Here is a 25,129-nt window from a genome sequence, read left to right as displayed (position 1 = left end):
GTATCGCCAATTAATATATTTTACACAGAAGCAACAGAATTAGTTTCGGCAACATGGTTAATCGAAGTGTAATACCTAAGATTTTCATCCCTAGGTTTACATTTCGATAAACCATGTTGGCGAAACTATTTCCGTTGCATCTGTGTAAAATGTATCCAGGTACACACACTAATGATATTCACCGCTTAAAAAAACTTTGGTAGAAAATAAAAAATAAAAATATTTCGGTCAAGAAATATGAGAATTAGACATATTTTCCCCCGGAGAGTTTCGGTGTGTAAACTGGGTCACTGGCTAATAAACCCACCCGTTTACACGACAAAAATTTCTAGGTATAGTGTAAAATGCGTTAAAACTAAATTGATTGCGGTCAAGTTTGTTTCACTTTGTCAAAAAGGTTTTAATGAAGAAGATTTTTGTAAAAGTAATAAACAGCGATGGGTGCAGAGTGAGGAAGAAAGCTCTCTTTATTCTGTGTGCCATGTGAGCTAAAAATCTGTGATAATGTATTTTAATCTGAAATTACCAATTACAATAAAAACTGTGATAACGAATTCCACAAATTCGTTATCACAAATTTAATCAGTTTAAACAAATTCTACAATTCGTTATAACGATAAAATCGTTATAACGAATTTATCGTTATCACAAATTACAAAAAAATTAATTCTTAATAACGAATTACAAGATCTGTTATAACGATTTTCACCAATTCATTATCACAAATTTAATCTGTTAAAACGAATTATAAAATTCGAGATAACAATTTAAATTCGTGATTTCGAATTCAAATAATTTTATATTTTTGGGAGGTCCTAAATGGGCTTCCGTAGAAAGCAATACTACTGAATGTTTCACGATTGTCATGTTAATAAGATAAGAAATCCAAAAATTAAAAAGATAAAGACAAATATTTTATGTATTGATATCAAACATTTTAATCCAATTCTCTTTACACGGGAATAGTTCCGCCTACTGCATTGAGTGACAGTTTTTCTGATTAATATAAATAGTATATCTTGGAGAATGCTTACAGTTGTTATAAACATGTATAAGCAGTTAATTATTTAAGAGGTAGAAGATTCTTTTCAGAATTATCACAGACTTATTACCTAGGGGTTGGGTAAGCGTTTATCAAAGACAAATTCTCGTCCATTTTCGAGAATATACCGTCCACTTTTAAGGGTATGACGTCACTTTAAAGGGTAGTCTGATGCAACATTAAGGTATAGCGTCTAAGTTTAAAGCCCAAATATGACGTCGGTGTCTCGATGTCCGAATCATACAGTCCAACCTCAAATTCGCGTCCCGATTTCATGGTCGACCATGGCGTCCGCGTAAAGGCCCAAATATGGCGTCGGCGTTCACACCCAGGTCCAAATATAGCGTCAGCGTCCGACTTCCACCTTTATGGGTTCATTCTGTCCCACAAACACTACTGACAACTCTCCACAAGAGACCAAAATGGCACAGAAATTAACAACTACAGGTCACCGTACGGCCTTCAACAATGAGCACAGCCCATACCGCATAGTCACCTATAACAAGTCCCGAAATGACAATGTGAAACAATTTAAACGAAAAAACTAACGACCTAATTTATATACAAAAAATGAACGAAAAACAAATATGTAACATATAAGCAAACGACAACCACTGAATTACAGTCTCCTAACTTGGGACAGGCACATACATACAGAATGTGGCGGGGTTAAACATGTTAGCGGGATTCCAAACCTCCAAAAACCTGGGACTTTGGTGTAACAGTACAACATAAGAACGAACTATAAAAATCAGTTGAAAAAGGCTTACTCATCAGATGGAAAAAAATACAAATATATAAGATCCATACAATACATACAGACCATATATCGAAACCAATATATACTAAGCATTCAGCCAATCAAACAAAATGCATCTTAGAACCAAAGATCATTTTCACACTGTATATGGGTTAGAGATCTTAAAACAGAGTTTTTTGGACACTGTATATGGGTCAGAGATACAGTTTGTATACAGACTGAATCTAAAAATTAGACCCATAGATAAAGCATACAGAAAATGCATACAGACTGTATATAAGAGCCACAGGCAGTGCACACACTTTATCTTGCAGTAACAGGCAAAACATACAGACTTTTATTTCAACTTGGAACAACTTACAATGCATACATACTGTGTCTCTGATCCATAGACAGTGTTAACCGACCGAATCTAAGATATACCGACAATAGAAGTATCTTAGACTCATAGTCAAAGCATATAAACAATGCATAAAGACTAAGAACGACGTACAATACATAAACTTAAATTAATTTACAACAAAGAAAATGCATACAGACTTTATCTGGGAAGCACAGACAATGCATTGACTGTGTGTAATCAAAGAACCTTTGTGAGCACGCTCACATACTTCACAGCCCGACATTGTCACTAAGCAAACAAAATTTCAACAGATTATTTAGTTCAAACACGCATGAAATTCTGTTGTGTAATTTCAGAAGATATGCAGAAGTATATTTAGGCCGAAATTCTAAGTTCAGAAGGCATAGTTCCTAATTCCTAACAAGAGTACACACGTTGAAATTTCTCGCCTTATTTATGTTGATAGACCTAAATATAAAGTTTTACTACAATTATCACATAAACTTATTAATAACATGACCAAAGAAAATGAGATCAAGGTCATATGACCAAAATGAGGAATACATTTACACCTTACAATCATTCAATACAAATCAGGTCAAGGTCAGATGACACTTGGCACAAAAACTAAACACTGAACAATGAACCTCGAAAATGAGGTCAAGGTCAAATGAGACTTGCGAGGCTGACATCATAAGATATTTCCAGACACCAAATACAGTTGACCTATTGCATATAGTATTGGAAAAAACGAACAAAACTCAAAAGCTTAAATTTGACCATTGAACCAAGGAAATGAGGTCAAGATCAGATGACACCTGTCAGTTGGACATGTACACCTTACAATCCTTCCATACACCAAATATACAAGACATATTTCATATAATATCTGAGATATAGACTTGACCACCAAAAACTTAACCCTTTTCATTGATCCATGAAATGATGGCGAGGTCAAGTGAAAACTGTCTGATGGGCATGCTGACCAAGGTACGCAAATACTAAACATAGTTACCCATTATATGAGAGAAATTACAAAAAACTTTAACTTTTTTTCAAGTAGTCACTGAACCATGAAAATGAGTTCAAGGACAATGGACATGTGACAGACGGAAACTTCCAAACTTAAGGCATCTGCATTTAAAGTATGGAGCATCCAGGTCATTCGCCGTCTAAAATATAAAGCTTTTAAGAAGTGAACTAACGCTGTCGCCGCCGCCGCCGGATCACCATTCCTATGTCGAGCTTTCTGCGACAAAAGTCGCAGGCTCGACAAAAACAAGAATGTGTCCATCGTACACCGTTCCCTACTTGCCCTATCATTTTCTTTGTTCAGTGGACCGTGAAATAGGGGAAAAAAACCTTCTTTGGCATTAAGCTTAGACAAAAACATATTATTGGAAACATATGTACTAAGTTTCAAGTTTATTGGACCTGACCTTCAACAAAAACTACCTTGACTAAAACATTTAACCTGAAGCGAGAAAACGGACGAAGGAGCAGACGCATAGACCGGAAAACTAATGCCCATTTACTATCGTAGGTGGGGCATAAAAAAATTAATCATGATTTTCTGCCAATATGCACATTTACATAGCATGTCCTAACTATCTAAAAAATTCATGAAACTCTGTTGTGGTCTTTAGACAGATTTTATGACAAACTGTTGTAGGAGTATATAGGAAATCAATGAATTGATAATTTCATAATTTCCTCATTATCTACAAAGATTTATAAAACTCTGTTATGTGGTTTCAGAGGAGTTGCAATAACGAGAACAGGACTGACAGACCGATGGATCAAAAACATTGTACCATAAAGAACTTTGTTTGGTTTGGTATAATAAAGGGTCTGCTAAATAATGTAAGGCTGAGATAAATGAGTCATTTGGTCACACCAGTTTTTTGGCGAGGTTCGTTTTGTTCAGTCTGTGATGTTCTTTGTTGTGTTTTGCATTCTGTTGTTTGTTTTTTAATCTTTCTCTTTTTTTTGCCGTGGTTTTGTCAGTTTATTATTGACTTATGTGTTTGAATAAGCCTTTAGTATCTTTCGCCTTTCTCTTCGGTCAATTTGATTATGTGGGACATACTGATTTAGACCCAAACTTGTCTCTGATTGTTTCGTGATTATTGCAGATGTAAATCATACTATAAAATTGAGTATGGAAATGGGGAATGTGTCAAGGAGACAACAACCCGACCATAGAGCAGACAACAGCCGAAGGCCACCGATAGATCTTCAATGTAGCGAGAAACTCCCGCACACGGAGGTGTCCGTCAGCTGGCCCCTAAACAAATATGTATACTAGTTCAGTGATAATGGACGTCATACTAAGCTCCGAATTATACACAAGAAACTAAAATTATATATCATACAAGACTAACAAAGGTCAGAGGCTCCTAACTTGGGACAGGCGCAGAATTGCGGCGGGATTAAACATGTTTTTTGAGATCTCAACCCTCCCCTATACCTGTAGCCAATGTAGAATAAACAAACGCGTAACAATACGCACAGTAAAACTCAGTTTAAGAGAAGTCCGAGTCCGATGTCAGAATATGAAACAAAAGAAAATAATCAAAATCAAAATGACAATAATACATAAATAACAACAGACTACTAGCAGTTATTGACATGCCAGAACCAGACCTTAATTAAACTGATTGAAAGATTATGTCTTCATCATATGAATATCAGGCACAATCCCTCCTGTTAGGGGTTTAGTATTATACCGTCATGAAATATACAACCCTCTTATTTACAATATCATTTGATCAACACCTATTTACAAGGGTCTACTTATTTGATATGATTTTTCTCATTGTTGAAGGCTGTATGGTTGCATATAACTGCTTACATCCACTTTATTTGAACTTGAGTGGATACATGTAGGCGTCTCATTGGCAATCATACCACATCTCCGTAAGTTTACAGTATTGTATCAGTACTGTTACCTAATAACAGGACAAAACAAGACAGTAATTTGACAAAACTAAAGACATACATACTTGATTTTACTTCTCTAAAGATATAAACAAAATTTTCATAGTTCGTATCTGAACATGTACACAGCCATGGGAATTTTAAGGGACTATATTTCAGTGTGCATATATTTAGTATCTAATCTGGCTACTTCCTGTTTATCAGACCGGTACCTTAGAAAAGAATTGTGACAATATATCCAATCTTTTCAAAAACCAAAGACTAACGTCACTAGGAGCAGCAGTTAGTTGTCATAGATACTCTAGATAGAAAGATAATCTGCCACTATTATAAAAGGGACTACACATAGTTTTTGAAAGGGTATAATCGGTTTGTGCCGAAATTACTTTCTTTAGTCCAGAAACTCATTTGTGCTAAATGGTAATCTCCACCCACATTTAGGACTGGCAGTTATTTGTAGTTTTTATCAACAGCTTGCACTTTTTCTAAATTATATTTGCTTCTTTTAAGACTGACCAAAACTGTTTTTTTACCATTGTGGTTTGATTAAGGTAGTGTATATCAAACAGCTGTTGGAAATATTTTGGACAACCCTCTTATTTACAATATCATTTGATCAACACCTAGTGGTCTTTGGTGGTATCTCGCATAACATTAATAAGGTCTTTTTTAAAAGGCAACTTGAAATTATTGGTCCCATATTTATGTGCTATAGCAAATGTATGGGCTGCTGATCTGCATATATGATAGCAATATATTCTTATGTTTTCAATGACTCCACTTTATAAGATAGAAATAAATGTTATTCCATATTTTATTGGTTTTTTCAAAGGTATCATAATTTAGACATAAAGACAAAACTAAGCACAGTGAAAATAGTCTACTCTGTCCTGTAAAGTTTGAGATGTTTTTGTTGTTCAATCTTTGTCACTTGTATGGAAACACTAAATCTTGATAACCTACAATAGAAATATTATCACTTTTATTTCAATTCAATTGTTGCAGTTATCATGCATGTAATAGAGAAAATGATAAATTAGACCAGATCTCCACATTAATAATTATTTACAATTGATGCATGATACAGAAATTGTCCATACCAACCGTCAGTGTTTACCATACAATACAGTACTTCTATACACTGTCTGTATACAGTATTTGTCGGATTTTCTCCATACCTATCGTCGATGTTTGACATAAAATACAATACTCCTATATACCGTATATCAACAGTATTTGTCTATACCTACCGTCGGTGGTTAACATACAATACAGTCCTCCTATATACCGTCTATCAACAGTATTTGTCTATACCTACCGTCGGTGGTTAACATACGATATAGTACTCCTTTGCACCGTCCATCAACAGTATTTGTCTATACCTACCGTCGGTGGTTAACATGCAATAAAGTGCTCCTATATACCGTCTATCACCAGTATTTGTCTATACCTACCGTCGGTGGTTAACATACAATATAGTGCTCCTATATACAGTCTATCAACAGTATTTGTCTATACCTACCGTCGGTAGTTAACATACAATATAGTGCTCCTATATACCGTGTATCAACAGTATGTGTCTATACCTACTGTCGGTAGTAAACACACAATATAGTGCTCCTATATACTGTATATCAACAGTATTTGTCTATACCTACTGTCGGTAGTTAACATACAATATAGTGCTCCTATATACCATCTATCAACAGTATATGTCTATACCTACCGTCGGTGGTTAACATACAATATAGTGCTCCCATATACAGTCTATCAACAGTATTTGTCTATACCTACCGTCGGTAGTTAACATACAATATAGTGCTCCTATATACTGTCTATCAACAGTATTTGTCTATACCTACCGTCGGTAGTTAACATACAATTTAGTGCTCCTATATACCATCTATCAACAGTATTTGTCTATACCTACCGTCGGTTGTTAACATACAATATAGTGCTCCTATATACCGTCTATCAACAGTATTTGTCTATACCTACTGTCGGTAGTTAACATACAATATAGTGCTCCTATATACCGTCTATCAACAGTATTTGTCTATACCTACCGTCGGTAGTTAACATACAATATAGTGCTCCTATATACCATCTATCAACAGTATATGTCTATACCTACCGTCGGTGGTTAACATACAATATAGTGCTCCCATATACAGTCTATCAACAGTATTTGTCTATACCTACCGTCGGTAGTTAACATACAATATAGTGCTCCTATATACTGTCTATCAACAGTATTTGTCTATACCTACCGTCGGTAGTTAACATACAATTTAGTGCTCCTATATACCGTCTATCAACAGTATTTGTCTATACCTACCGTCGGTTGTTAACATACAATATAGTGCTCCTATATACCGTCTATCAACAGTATTTGTCTATACCTACTGTCGGTAGTTAACATACAATATAGTGCTCCTATATACCGTCTATCAACAGTATTTGTCTATACCTACCGTCGGTAGTTAACATACAATATAGTGCTCCTTTATACCATCTATCAACAGTATATGTCTATACCTACCGTCGGTGGTTAACATGCAATAAAGTGCTCCTATATACCGTCTATCACCAGTATTTGTCTATACCTACCGTCGGTGGTTAACATACAATATAGTGCTCCTATATACTGTCTATCAACAGTATTTGTCTATACCTACTGTCGGTAGTTAACATACAATATAGTGCTCCTATATACCATCTATCAACAGTATTTGTCTATACCTACCGTCGGTTGTTAACATACAATATAGTGCTCCTATATACCGTCTATCAACAGTATTTGTCTATACCTACTGTCGGTAGTTAACATACAATATAGTGCTCCTATATACCGTCTATCAACAGTATTTGTCTATACCTACCGTCGGTAGTTAACATACAATATAGTGCTCCTATATACCATCTATCAACAGTATATGTCTATACCTACCGTCGGTGGTTAACATGCAATAAAGTGCTCCTATATACCGTCTATCACCAGTATTTGTCTATACCTACCGTCGGCGGTTAACATACAATATAGTGCTCCTATATACCGTCTATCAACAGTATTTGTCTATACCTACCGTCGGTTGTTAACATACAATATAGTGCTCCTATATACTGTCTATCAACAGTATTTGACTATATCGACCGTCGGTAGTTAACATACAATATAGTGCTCCTATATACCATCTATGAACAGTATTTGTCTTTACCTACCGTCGGTGGTTAACATACAATATAGTGCTCCTATATACCGTCTATCAACAGTATTTGTCTATACCTACCGTCGGTATTTAACATACAATTTAGTGCTCCTATATACCATCTATCAACAGTATTTGTCTATACCTACCGTCGGTTGTTAACATACAATATAGTGCTCCTATATACCGTCTATCAACAGTATTTGTCTATACCTACTGTCGGTAGTTAACATACAATATAGTGCTCCTATATACCGTCTATCAACAGTATTTGTCTATACCTACCGTCGGTAGTTAACATACAATATAGTGCTCCTATATACCATCTATCAACAGTATATGTCTATACCTACCGTCGGTGGTTAACATACAATATAGTGCTCCCATATACAGTCTATCAACAGTATTTGTCTATACCTACCGTCGGTAGTTAACATACAATATAGTGCTCCTATATACTGTCTATCAACAGTATTTGTCTATACCTACCGTCGGTAGTTAACATACAATTTAGTGCTCCTATATACCGTCTATCAACAGTATTTGTCTATACCTACCGTCGGTTGTTAACATACAATATAGTGCTCCTATATACCGTCTATCAACAGTATTTGTCTATACCTACTGTCGGTAGTTAACATACAATATAGTGCTCCTATATACCGTCTATCAACAGTATTTGTCTATACCTACCGTCGGTAGTTAACATACAATATAGTGCTCCTTTATACCATCTATCAACAGTATATGTCTATACCTACCGTCGGTGGTTAACATGCAATAAAGTGCTCCTATATACCGTCTATCACCAGTATTTGTCTATACCTACCGTCGGTGGTTAACATACAATATAGTGCTCCTATATACTGTCTATCAACAGTATTTGTCTATACCTACTGTCGGTAGTTAACATACAATATAGTGCTCCTATATACCATCTATCAACAGTATTTGTCTATACCTACCGTCGGTTGTTAACATACAATATAGTGCTCCTATATACCGTCTATCAACAGTATTTGTCTATACCTACTGTCGGTAGTTAACATACAATATAGTGCTCCTATATACCGTCTATCAACAGTATTTGTCTATACCTACCGTCGGTAGTTAACATACAATATAGTGCTCCTATATACCATCTATCAACAGTATATGTCTATACCTACCGTCGGTGGTTAACATGCAATAAAGTGCTCCTATATACCGTCTATCACCAGTATTTGTCTATACCTACCGTCGGCGGTTAACATACAATATAGTGCTCCTATATACCGTCTATCAACAGTATTTGTCTATACCTACCGTCGGTTGTTAACATACAATATAGTGCTCCTATATACTGTCTATCAACAGTATTTGACTATATCGACCGTCGGTAGTTAACATACAATATAGTGCTCCTATATACCATCTATGAACAGTATTTGTCTTTACCTACCGTCGGTGGTTAACATACAATATAGTGCTCCTATATACCGTCTATCAACAGTATTTGTCTATACCTACCGTCGGTATTTAACATACAATTTAGTGCTCCTATATACCATCTATCAACAGTATTTGTCTATACCTACCGTCGGTTGTTAACATACAATATAGTGCTCCTATATACCGTCTATCAACAGTATTTGTCTATACCTACTGTCGGTAGTTAACATACAATATAGTGCTCCTATATACCGTCTATCAACAGTATTTGTCTATACCTACCGTCGGTAGTTAACATACAATATAGTGCTCCTATATACCATCTATCAACAGTATATGTCTATACCTACCGTCGGTGGTTAACATACAATATAGTGCTCCCATATACAGTCTATCAACAGTATTTGTCTATACCTACCGTCGGTAGTTAACATACAATATAGTGCTCCTATATACTGTCTATCAACAGTATTTGTCTATACCTACCGTCGGTAGTTAACATACAATTAATGCTCCTATATACCATCTATCAACAGTATTTGTCTATACCTACCGTCGGTTGTTAACATACAATATAGTGCTCCTATATACCGTCTATCAACAGTATTTGTCTATACCTACTGTCGGTAGTTAACATACAATATAGTGCTCCTATATACCGTCTATCAACAGTATTTGTCTATACCTACCGTCGGTAGTTAACATACAATATAGTGCTCCTATATACAATCTATCAACAGTATATGTCTATACCTACCGTCGGTGGTTAACATACAATATAGTGCTCCCATATACAGTCTATCAACAGTATTTGTCTATACCTACCGTCGGTAGTTAACATACAATATAGTGCTCCTATATACTGTCTATCAACAGTATTTGTCTATACCTACCGTCGGTAGTTAACATACAATTTAGTGCTCCTATATACCATCTATCAACAGTATTTGTCTATACCTACCGTCGGTTGTTAACATACAATATAGTGCTCCTATATACCGTCTATCAACAGTATTTGTCTATACCTACTGTCGGTAGTTAACATACAATATAGTGCTCCTATATACCGTCTATCAACAGTATTTGTCTATACCTACCGTCGGTAGTTAACATACAATATAGTGCTCCTATATACCATCTATCAACAGTATATGTCTATACCTACCGTCGGTGGTTAACATGCAATAAAGTTCTCCTATATACCGTCTATCACCAGTATTTGTCTATACCTACCGTCGGTGGTTAACATACAATATAGTGCTCCTATATACTGTCTATCAACAGTATTTGTCTATACCTACTGTCGGTAGTTAACATACAATATAGTGCTCCTATATACCATCTATCAACAGTATTTGTCTATACCTATATAGCTACCGTCGGTTGTTAACATTCAATATAGTGCTCCTATTTACCGTCTATCAACAGTATTTGTCTATACCTACTGTCGGTAGTTAACATACAATATAGTGCTCCTATATACCGTCTATCAACAGTATTTGTCTATACCTACCGTCGGTAGTTAACATACAATATAGTGCTCCTATATACCATCTATCAACAGTATATGTCTATACCTACCGTCGGTGGTTAACATGCAATAAAGTGCTCCTATATACCGTCTATCACCAGTATTTGTCTATACCTACCGTCGGCGGTTAACATACAATATAGTGCTCCTATATACCGTCTATCAACAGTATTTGTCTATACCTACTGTCGGTAGTTAACATACAATATAGTGCTCCTATATACCGTGTATCAACAGTATTTGTCTATACCTACTGTCGGTAGTTAACATACAATATAGTGCTCCTATATACTGTCTATCAACAGTATTTGTCTATACCTACCGTCGGTAGTTAACATACAATTTAGTGCTCCTATATACCATCTATCAACAGTATTTGTCTATACCTACCGTCGGTTGTTAACATACAATATAGTGCTCCTATATACCGTCTATCAACAGTATTTGTCTAAACCTACTGTCGGTAGTTAACATACAATATAGTGCTCCTATATACCGTCTATCAACAGTATTTGTCTATACCTACCGTCGGTAGTTAACATACAATATAGTGCTCCTATATACCGTCTATCAACAGTATTTGTCTATACCTACCGTCGGTGGTTAACATACGTAGGGATGATTCCAGGTGTTTTCAAATGGGTCCCTTAAACATCAATTTGGGAATTTTTATACCAATTGGGAATTTTTTAAGCATACAATCTAAGACGAAATAATATCATTATACCGTAAAAACAGAAAATAAAATTGAGAATGGAAATGGGGAATGTGTCAAAGAGACAACAACCCGACCAAATAAAAAACAACAGCAGAGGGTCACCAACAGGTCTTCAATGTAGCGAGAAATTCCCGCACCTTGAGGCGTCCTTCAGCTGGCCCCTAAACAAATATATACTAGTCCAGTGATAATGAACGCCATACTAATTTCCAAATGGTACACAAGAAACTAAAATTAAAATAATACAAGACTAACAAAGGCTAGGGGCTCCTGACTTGGGACAGGCGCAAAAACGCGGCGGGGTTAAACATGTTTGTGAGATCTCAACCCTCCCCCTATACCTCTAACCAATGTAGAAAAGTAAACGCATAACAATACGCACATTAAAATTCAGTTCAAGAGAAGTCCGAGTCTGATGTCAGAAGATGTAACTAAAGAAAATAAACAAAATGACAATAATACATAAATAACAACAGACTACTAGCAGTTAACTGACATGCCAGCTCCAGACTTCAATTAAACTGACTGAAAGATTATGATTTCATCATATGAACATCAGGCACAATCCTTCCCGTTAGGGGTTTAGTATCATACCATCATAACATATATGAGAAGAACATAACCCGTGTCATGCCAATGTATGTATTAAGTTTCGCCTGTACACTGATTGAAGAAGTTATTGGATTCAGACCAGGGAAGTTGTAATACATGAATATCCTTGCACATGATTCACTATCATCTTAACTTTGGTAAACGATGCCTATTACAAAAACATATATATATACCAGCTAACATAAACCTATGGCAAGCCGTTTAGCTATTTATTCGAATTTCAAATTATCTCAAAATATATTAGATATCTTATATAATGTATAAGATTTGTATGATATATAAGATTTATATAAGATATCTCATTTAATATATGAGATATCTTATATAATTTCATTTTTAAAAGCTATCTTAATCATATGAGATATCTTATACTTAATCCGGTGGTCATTTCATGAATGGTCTATCATCAACATTATTTTCAACAAAAATATAACCGGCTCTATTGGGCAATCTGAGATCTGCGCGCATTAAAATTTATTCATCAATGTTACACCAAATTTTTAATTTGCTCTTTGCCGAGGTCTGCTGTGACACCCATCTTGACAAAAAGCATGTTTTTGATCAACCTGCTGAGCGATCTACTTTTACGAGATCAAATTATCCCATAACATTTTAATCAATTGAATCCGGCTGCTGAAATTGTTTACCTCATGTTGACATAATTAAATCGTTGTTAATAAAATGCAATCGTAGTCATCATTCTTATCCAGTTTTTACTACGTTTGACGACAAACTATGAAAAATTATAGTTGCCGTAATCGGTGACGGAAACTTTTCCGGAATTACCGATTTTTATTTTATTTTCCTGAATTGGGAATTTATATTCACAAACATTTTTTTGGGGCCGCTGGCCGATTTAAGGGCCGTTAAGCGGCCCTAAACTATATAGTGGAATCATCCCTGATACGATATAGTACTCATTTGCACCGTCCATCAACAGTATTTGTCTATACCTACCGTCGGTGGTTAACATGCAATAAAGTGCTCCTATATACCGTCTATCACCAGTATTTGTCTATACCTACCGTCGGTGGTTAACATACAATATAGTGCTCCTATATACCGTCTATCAACAGTATTTGTCTATACCTACCGTCGGTAGTTAACATACAATATAGTGCTCCTATATACCGTGTATCAACAGTATTTGTCTATACCTACTGTCGGTAGTTAACATACAATATAATGCTCCTATATACCATCTATCAACAGTATATGTCTATACCTACCGTCGGTGGTTAAGTGCTCCCATATACAGTCTATCAACAGTATTTGTCTATACCTACCGTCGGTAGTTAACATACAATATAGTGCTCCTATATACCGTCTATCAACAGTATGTGTCTATACCTACTGTCGGTAGTTAACATACAATATAGTGCTCCTATATACTGTCTATCAACAGTATTTGACTATACCTACCGTCGGTAGTTAACATACAATATAGTGCTCCTATATACCATCTATGAACAGTATTTGTCTATACCTACCGTCGGTGGTTAACATACAATATAGTGCTCCTATATACCGTCTATCAACAGTATTTGTTTATACCTACTGTCGGTAGTTAACATACAATATAGTGCTCCTATATACCGTGTATCAACAGTATTTGTCTATACCTACTGTCGGTAGTTAACATACAATATAGTGCTCCTATATACTGTCTATCAACAGTATTTGTTTATACCTACCGTCGGTAGTTAACATACAATTTAGTGCTCCTATATACCATCTATCAACAATATTTGTCTATACCTACCGTCGGTTGTTAACATACAATATAGTGCTCCTATATACCGTCTATCAACAGTATTCGTCTATACCTACCGTCGGTAGTTAACATACAATATAGTGCTACTATATACCATCTATCAACAGTATATGTCTATACCTACCGTCGGTGGTTAACATACAATATAGTGCTCCCATATAGTCTATCAACAGTATTTGTCTATACCTACCGTCGGTAGTTAACATACAATATAGTGCTCCTATATACCGTGTATCAACAGTATGTGTCTATACCTACTGTCGGTAGTTAAGATACAATATAGTGCTCCTATATACTGTCTATCAACAGTATTTGACTATATCGACCGTCGGTAGTTAACATACAATTTAGTGCTCCTATATACCATCTATCAACAGTATTTGTCTATACCTACCGTCGGTTGTTAACATGCAATATAGTGCTCCTATATACCGTCTATCAACAGTATATGTCTATACCTACCGTCGGTGGTTAACATAGAATATAATGCTCCTATATACCGTCTATCAACAATATTTGTCTATACCTACTGTCGGTGGTTAACATACAAAATAGTGCTTCTATATACCGTCTATCAACAGTATTTGTCTATACCTACCGTCGGTGGTTAACATACAATATAGTGCTCCTACAATGTATATACCGTCTATCAACAGTATTTGTCTATACCTACCGTCGGTGGTTAACATACAACATAGTGCTCCCATATACCGTCTATCAACAGTATTTGTCTATACCTACCGTCGGTGGTTAACATACAATATAGTGCTCCCATAAACCGTCTATCAACAGTATTTGTCTATACCTACTGTCGGTAGTTAACATACAATATAGTGCTCCTATATACCATCTATCAACAGTATATGTCTATACCTACCGTCAGTGGTTAACATACAATATAATGCTCCTATATACTGTTTATCAACAGTATTTGTCTATACCTACCGTCGCTGGTTTACATACAATATAGTGCTCTTTGATACCGTCTATCAACAGTATCTGGCTATTCCTACTGTCGGTAGTTGCTCCTATATATCGTCTATCACCAGTATTTGTCTATACCTACCGTCGGTGGTTAACATAAGATATAGTGCTCCTATATACCGTCTATCAACAGTATTTGGCTATACCTACCGTCAGTGGTTAACATACAATATAGTGCTCCTATATACCATCTATCAACAGTATATGTCTATACCTACTGTCGGTAGTTAACATACAATATAATGCTTCTATATACCGTCTATCAACAGTATTTGTCTATACCTACCGTCGGTGGTTAACATACAATATAGTGCTCCTACAATGTATATACCGTCTATCAACAGTATTTGTCTATACCTACCGCCGGTGGTTAACATACAACATAGTGCTCCCATATACCGTCTATCAACAGTATTTGTCTATACCTACTGTCGGTAGTTAACATACAATATAGTGCTCCTAAATACCGTCTATCAACAGTATTTGTCTATACCTACCGTCGGTAGTTAACATACAATATAGTGCTCCTATATACCGTCGATCAACAGTATTTGTCTATACCTACCGTCAGTGGTTAACATACAATATAGTGCTCCTATATACCGTCTATCAACAGTATATGCCTATACCTACCGTCGGTGGTTAACATACAATATAGTGCTCCCATAAACCGTCTATCAACAGTATTTGTCTATACCTACTGTCGGTATTTAACATTCAATATAGTGCTTCTATATCCCGTCTATCAACAGTATATGTCTATACCTACCGTCGGTGGTTAACATACAATATAGTGCTCCCATAAACGTCTATCAACCGTATTTGTCTATACCTACCGTCGGTGGTTAACATACAATATAGTGCTCCTATATATATACCGTCTATCAACAGTATTTGTCTATACCTACCGTCGGTGGTTAACATACAATATGGTGTTCCCATATACCGTCTATCAACAGTATTTGTCTATACCTAGTGTCGGTAGTTAACATACAATATAGTGCTCCTACATGTATATACCGTCTATCAACAGTATTTGTCTATACCTACCGTCGGTGGTTAACATACAATATAGTGCTCCTATATACCGTCTATCAACAGTATTTGTCTATACCTACCGTCGGTGGTTAACATACAATATAGTGCTCCTATATACCGTCTATCAACAGAATTTGTCTATACGTACCGTCGGTGGTTAACATACAATATAGTGCTCCCATAAACCGTCTATCAACAGTATTTGTCTATACCTACTGTCGGTAGTTAACATACAATATAGTGCTCCTATATACCATCTATCAACAGTATATGTCTATACCTACCGTCGGTGGTTAACATACAAAATAGTGCTCCAATATACCGTCTATCAACAGTATTTGTCTATACCTACCGTCGGTAGTTAACATACAATATAGTGCTCCTATATACCTTGTATCAACAGTATGTTTCTATACCTACTGTCGGTAGTTAACATATAATATAGTGCTCCTATATACTGTCTATCAACAGTATTTGTCTATACCTACCGTCGGTAGTTAACATACAATATAGTGCTCCTATATACCATCTATCAACAGTATTTGTCTATACCTACCGTCGATGGTTAACATACAATATAGTGCTCCTATATACCGTCTATCAACAGTATTTGTCTATACCTACTGTCGGTAGTTAACATACAATAAAGTGATCTTATATATACCCTTTATCAACAGTATTTGTCTATACCTACCGTCGCTGGTTAACATACAATATAGTGCTCTTTGATACCGTCTATCAACAGTATTTGTCTATACCTACTGTCGGTAGTGGCTCCTATATACCGTCTATAACCAGTATTTGTCTATACCTACGGTCGGTGGTTAACATAAGATATAGTGCTCCTATATACCGTCTATCAACAGTATTTGGCTATACCTACCGTCAGTGGTTAACATACAATATAGTGCTCCTATATACCGTCTATCACCAGTATTTGTCTATACCTACCGTCGGTGGTTAACATACAATATAGTGCTCCCATATACCGTCTATCAACAGTATTTGTCTATACTTACTGTCGGTAGTTAACATACAATATAGTGCTCCTATATACCGTCTATCAACAGTATTTGTCTATACCTACCGTCGGTAGTTAACATACAATATAGTGCTCCTATATACCGTGTATCAACAGTATTTGTCTATACCTACTGTCGGTAGTTAACATACAATATAATGCTCCTATATACCATCTATCAACAGTATATGTCTATACCTACCGTCGGTGGTTAAGTGCTCCCATATACAGTCTATCAACAGTATTTGTCTATACCTACCGTCGGTAGTTAACATACAATATAGTGCTCCTATATACCGTCTATCAACAGTATGTGTCTATACCTACTGTCGGTAGTTAACATACAATATAGTGCTCCTATATACTGTCTATCAACAGTATTTGACTATACCTACCGTCGGTAGTTAACATACAATATAGTGCTCCTATATACCATCTATGAACAGTATTTGTCTATACCTACCGTCGGTGGTTAACATACAATATAGTGCTCCTATATACCGTCTATCAACAGTATTTGTTTATACCTACTGTCGGTAGTTAACATACAATATAGTGCTCCTATATACCGTGTATCAACAGTATTTGTCTATACCTACTGTCGGTAGTTAACATACAATATAGTGCTCCTATATACTGTCTATCAACAGTATTTGTTTATACCTACCGTCGGTAGTTAACATACAATTTAGTGCTCCTATATACCATCTATCAACAGTATTTGTCTATACCTACCGTCGGTTGTTAACATACAATATAGTGCTCCTATATACCGTCTATCAACAGTATTCGTCTATACCTACCGTCGGTAGTTAACATACAATATAGTGCTACTATATACCATCTATCAACAGTATATGTCTATACCTACCGTCGGTGGTTAACATACAATATAGTGCTCCCATATAGTCTATCAACAGTATTTGTCTATACCTACCGTCGGTAGTTAACATACAATATAGTGCTCCTATATACCGTGTATCAACAGTATGTGTCTATACCTACTGTCGGTAGTTAAGATACAATATAGTGCTCCTATATACTGTCTATCAACAGTATTTGACTATATCGACCGTCGGTAGTTAACATACAATTTAGTGCTCCTATATACCATCTATCAACAGTATTTGTCTATACCTACCGTCGGTTGTTAACATGCAATATAGTGCTCCTATATACCGTCTATCAACAGTATATGTCTATACCTACCGTCGGTGGTTAACATAGAATATAATGCTCCTATATACCGTCTATCAACAATATTTGTCTATACCTACTGTCGGTGGTTAACATACAAAATAGTGCTTCTATATACCGTCTATCAACTGTATTTGTCTATACCTACCGTCGGTGGTTAACATACAATATAGTGCTCCTACAATGTATATACCGTCTATCAACAGTATTTGTCTATACCTACCGTCGGTGGTTAACATACAACATAGTGCTCCCATATACCGTCTATCAACAGTATTTGTCTATACCTACCGTCGGTGGTTAACATACAATATAGTGCTCCCATAAACCGTCTATCAACAGTATTTGTCTATACCTACTGTCGGTAGTTAACATACAATATAGTGCTCCTATATACCATCTATCAACAGTATATGTCTATACCTACCGTCAGTGGTTAACATACAATATAATGCTCCTATATACTGTTTATCAACAGTATTTGTCTATACCTACCGTCGCTGGTTTACATACAATATAGTGCTCTTTGATACCGTCTATCAACAGTATCTGGCTATTCCTACTGTCGGTAGTTGCTCCTATATACCGTCTATCACCAGTATTTGTCTATACCTACCGTCGGTGGTTAACATAAGATATAGTGCTCCTATATACCGTCTATCAACAGTATTTGGCTATACCTACCGTCAGTGGTTAACATACAATATAGTGCTCCTATATACCATCTATCAACAGTATATGTCTATACCTACTGTCGGTAGTTAACATACAATATAATGCTTCTATATACCGTCTATCAACAGTATTTGTCTATACCTACCGTCGGTGGTTAACATACAATATAGTGCTCCTACAATGTATATACCGTCTATCAACAGTATTTGTCTATACCTACCGCCGGTGGTTAACATACAACATAGTGCTCCCATATACCGTCTATCAACAGTATTTGTCTATACCTACTGTCGGTAGTTAACATACAATATAGTGCTCCTAAATACCGTCTATCAACAGTATTTGTCTATACCTACCGTCGGTAGTTAACATACAATATAGTGCTCCTATATACCGTCGATCAACAGTATTTGTCTATACCTACCGTCAGTGGTTAACATACAATATAGTGCTCCTATATACCGTCTATCAACAGTATATGCCTATACCTACCGTCGGTGGTTAACATACAATATAGTGCTCCCATAAACCGTCTATCAACAGTATTTGTCTATACCTACTGTCGGTATTTAACATTCAATATAGTGCTTCTATATCCCGTCTATCAACAGTATATGTCTATACCTACCGTCGGTGGTTAACATACAATATAGTGCTCCCATAAACGTCTATCAACCGTATTTGTCTATACCTACCGTCGGTGGTTAACATACAATATAGTGCTCCTATATATATACCGTCTATCAACAGTATTTGTCTATACCTACCGTCGGTGGTTAACATACAATATAGTGCTCCTATATACCGTCTATCAACAGAATTTGTCTATACGTACCGTCGGTGGTTAACATACAATATAGTGCTCCCATAAACCGTCTATCAACAGTATTTGTCTATACCTACTGTCGGTAGTTAACATACAATATAGTGCTCCTATATACCATCTATCAACAGTATTTGTCTATACCTAGTGTCGGTAGTTAACATACAATATAGTGCTCCTACATGTATATACCGTCTATCAACAGTATTTGTCTATACCTACCGTCGGTGGTTAACATACAATATAGTGCTCCTATATACCGTCTATCAACAGTATTTGTCTATACCTACCGTCGGTGGTTAACATACAATATAGTGCTCCTATATACCGTCTATCAACAGAATTTGTCTATACGTACCGTCGGTGGTTAACATACAATATAGTGCTCCCATAAACCGTCTATCAACAGTATTTGTCTATACCTACTGTCGGTAGTTAACATACAATATAGTGCTCCTATATACCATCTATCAACAGTATATGTCTATACCTACCGTCGGTGGTTAACATACAAAATAGTGCTCCAATATACCGTCTATCAACAGTATTTGTCTATACCTACCGTCGGTAGTTAACATACAATATAGTGCTCCTATATACCTTGTATCAACAGTATGTTTCTATACCTACTGTCGGTAGTTAACATATAATATAGTGCTCCTATATACTGTCTATCAACAGTATTTGTCTATACCTACCGTCGGTAGTTAACATACAATATAGTGCTCCTATATACCATCTATCAACAGTATTTGTCTATACCTACCGTCGATGGTTAACATACAATATAGTGCTCCTATATACCGTCTATCAACAGTATTTGTCTATACCTACTGTCGGTAGTTAACATACAATAAAGTGATCTTATATATACCCTTTATCAACAGTATTTGTCTATACCTACCGTCGCTGGTTAACATACAATATAGTGCTCTTTGATACCGTCTATCAACAGTATTTGTCTATACCTACTGTCGGTAGTGGCTCCTATATACCGTCTATAACCAGTATTTGTCTATACCTACGGTCGGTGGTTAACATAAGATATAGTGCTCCTATATACCGTCTATCAACAGTATTTGGCTATACCTACCGTCAGTGGTTAACATACAATATAGTGCTCCTATATACCGTCTATCACCAGTATTTGTCTATACCTACCGTCGGTGGTTAACATACAATATAGTGCTCCCATATACCGTCTATCAACAGTATTTGTCTATACTTACTGTCGGTAGTTAACATACAATATAGTGCTCCTATATACCATCTATCAACAGTATATGTCTATACCTACCGTCGTTGGTTAACATACAATATAGTGCTTCTATATACCGTCTATCAACAGTATTTGTCTATACCTACCGTCGGTGGTTAACATACAATATAGTGCTCCTATGTACTGTCTATCAACATTATTTGTCTATACCTACCGTCGGTGGTTAACATACAATATAGTGCTCCCATATACCGTCTATCAACAGTATTTGTTTATACCTACTGGCGGAGGTTAACATAGAATATAGTGCTCCTATATACCAAGAGGGATAACAGATCTGCATCTAGAATTTATCATGCTGCCCTTTTTTTGGATTTTTAAAATTCTTGTTATCCCTCAATTTTTACATTCATCCCAAATAATACAACAGTAGTCAATTAGGGGCAGAACACCCATTGTATTATGTTCTCTTGCAGTTATATAAAAAAAAATGTATTTAAGAAAGATGGTATATTCTGGATGATATATTAGCACAACCTTGGTCAATTTGATTTCTCCAGTTACTTAGTGGGCTGTCAATTTTGAAACTAATATTTTTTCACATGAAGAATTTTGTAATACTTTAATTTATTATCAAGTTTGGTTGAAAAGTCTGAATAGTTTCTGCTTTTTTCCAGTAATCAAACATTTTGTTTCATTTTCATCTATGAACATGTTATTCATTTTACACCACTCTTCAACCCTGTATAAATCTTCTTGAACATCATCATTTATATTTTCTAGATGTTTCCCCCTGATTTATGAATAGTGGTGTCATCAGCATATACAACGATATAGGTCTGTTTCACAATTTTTAATGCATAAGGGAAGGTCATTTATAAATAGCACAAACAATAGAGGACAAGGTATAGAACATTGGGGAACACCAAATTTTACATGTTGTTGTTCAGAGTTAACATTACAAATGTATACCTTTTGTTATTCAGGTACGACTTAAAAAAACTAACAGTAGTCTCACTAAATCCATACATGTCGAGCTTTAAACAAAGAAAGTCATATTCTACCAAATCAAAAGCTTTTTTTTAAATCTTAATAAAATTGCTAGGTTTAAATTACCATCTTTCATTTCTTGCAACCATGTGTCAATGATATTAAATAAATGTCAAGCTCAATCCAGTATATATTCCAAGTTATGGACAAATGATAATGCTATTAAAAATACCAAATCATAACCAGTGCTTTTCTCTTTTTCTATTTACAGTATATGACTAGGTAATAATGATTGCTTTTTTCAACTATTTTCATACTTTTTTGTTTCCTCTGCTTTTGTATCAAGGGCATAATTGTTTATGGCAAACTAAGCATCTGCATAATCAAACTATTCCTAACTATACTCTACCTCAAATTCTGGAAACTGCAAATTTTTTGTCATAGCAGTCTTATGGTAGCTGAACTATTTCTATTTTTTGTAAATCTGGATTAATAAGTCTTTTGTCACATTCTGGGGCTATAGAAAAAAAACATTACAGAATTATCAAAATTATGTGTGTATAATGTTTGTGTACAGTCATTCAACTAAAAAAGGACAAAAATTATTTTTTTGTGTATAAATAAATAATTGTGATTTTAATGTCTTAATATTATAAAAAAAACTTCAAAAGATTAAATTTAAATTATAATCTAAACATGAAAGAGCACATATAAATCAACCTTTTACTCAGATTTATATCTAAAACCAGTTATAACTAGCTATAATATCTTTGACTTCACAAATATCATCATCTAATTTTACAAATCAGTATTTATTTGGTGGCACTTTCTGCACACTAAGTATGTTATGCCTTAGGTTTAATTTTGATGGAATCACATTTCAGAAGGTACATGTCTTGAACTGTTTTAATGAATAAATTACAGTTTTAAACTCAGTGTAGGCTGACCTGAGATCAAAAGTCTTAAACAATGTCATCAAACTATCAGTTTTACTGTAATATATTGATATTGTGACATTTATGGGAAAGAGCATATGAGTTAGTCATATTGGTCAATACAATGGAAAGTTTATATCTGAGACTACTATAACACTATGTGTTATACTAGTAGTCTCAGTTTATAACTATGTTAATGTCAATTATATACATGACATAATTAAATCATTTAAAAAACTATTCCAAAGATTTCTCTCAAATCATGTTTACATTTTTTTAGAGAAGAGTCTGTCTGAAATATATTCAGGGGTAGTCCAAATAGTTATGACTTCTTAAAAAGCTATATTATGGGGAAAAAGGGGGGGGGGTCTATTATGTTTTTTTTCATACAGGAGGAAGACGTCAAAGCAAAATAAACCCCAACAAAACAAAATAAAATAATAGCCTGTCAAGACGTCCTTATATCATAAAAATTTGGTCTAATTTTGGGATAATACATTTAACTTCCTTTGATGTCGGGGAGGGGATAAGTTTTGACGATTAATTATTCTTGAAACTAACAATAATTATTTCTTATTGTTACTTTGTTAAGCGAGCGAGATGTGTGGTTCTCGAGTTATTTAAAAAAAAAGGGGGGGGGTGTTACTATATCAAATTTACCCAGTTTGGAGACAATAAATATTTAAAATCTAACCATAAACTCCAATGTTCCTGCTTTTTTTAGCAGAACAAACACGATGGCATTCTCGTCTCTGTTGTAATCAATAGTTAACTCATTTCTTCTCCAGGTTATTTCTTAATCAATTATGATTATCAGCTGTCTATCTATTTACCATGTTTATGTTAAACTGGTCCGTAATTCCATCGTAGTGTATCGATAACTGAACACAACAAGGATCCAGTTTATTAAACGTATATAATATACAAGGTTCCTGAGTCAGTAACCGTAACTATCACCGTGCTTTGTGCGCATGCGCAAGAAACACCAACAACAAGGATAAAACAGGGTATACAGTTCCGTAATTTCGTATATTTTTCTTATCTTCATACTAAAGAGCTCCAAAAGTAGGCGTGCTTAGGTGCACTGGGCGGGTCTAAAAACCGACTCTCGGTGGTTAACGTCTCTCGATGGTTAACTTTAAGTGCCTACCTTTTTGTACCTTAAAATGGGGACTGGTCATTTTGAAATCATACATACAAAATTTCTTGATCCCCCCATAATATTTCACTATTTTTGATTGATCCCCCGTGTTCAAAGTTGGCCACGCTCATCACGATCTTGAAGACCTCACCACGACCGTGATACGACCTTACTGCGATCTACACGATCGTACTACGATCATCAAAATTTGCATTTTTTTCACAGATCGTAGTGCGATCGTGGTCTAGTGAGACTGCGGTATAAACATGTAAAGGGTTTATTTAGTGTTGTTCCCCCTTAGTAAAACATTAATAAAATTATAACCCCCCCCCCTCTATTAAACATGCCAAAATTTTAACATGCAAAACACTTATCATTTTATTTCACGAAAATATTGAAAAAAATTATTGATTGAGTCCAAAAACATATTTGAGGGAAAATTGCCTTGAAATAGGACTCTTCCATGAATTTTAGTAGGTAGAGCAAGCCAGTGCTTTGCGTAGCTTTTTCTGGTTTTTTTGTGTGTCTGATTTCCTATATTGGGCTATTAAAGAAAACTTGATCCTAAGTAGCTCTGTAAAAATATACATTAAAAAGTAAACTTTTTGAAGCAGGAACAACACATTATTTACTAAGAGGGATCTACTATATGTCCCTCTCTTGAACGCTGCTAAAACTTAAGTTTTACGTAAGGCCTTTTTGAAACCTCCATTGAATCGCTAAACTTTTAAATGGATAGTTCATGC

At 35.4% G+C, this 25,129-nt stretch overlaps 1 long non-coding RNA gene across 1 annotated transcript; it reads right to left on the bottom strand.

The window, feature by feature from the left end:
• Positions 1–5,891: 5,891 nt before the first annotated feature.
• On the bottom strand, positions 5,892–24,067 carry LOC143043485 (uncharacterized). Its single transcript, XR_012968421.1, has 3 exons — positions 23,937–24,067; positions 22,717–22,824; positions 5,892–6,044 (listed from the first exon to the last, which is right to left on the bottom strand). It is a non-coding gene; the product is annotated as an uncharacterized LOC143043485 (long non-coding RNA).
• Between the last annotated feature and the right edge of the window lie 1,062 nt (positions 24,068–25,129).

Source organism: Mytilus galloprovincialis, chromosome 8 (assembly GCF_965363235.1).
Source record: "Mytilus galloprovincialis chromosome 8, xbMytGall1.hap1.1, whole genome shotgun sequence".
Classification (NCBI taxonomy): Eukaryota; Metazoa; Mollusca; class Bivalvia; order Mytilida; family Mytilidae; genus Mytilus; species Mytilus galloprovincialis.
Note: the sequence above shows the minus strand (reverse complement) of the source record. Positions and strands in the feature narration are given on the sequence as shown.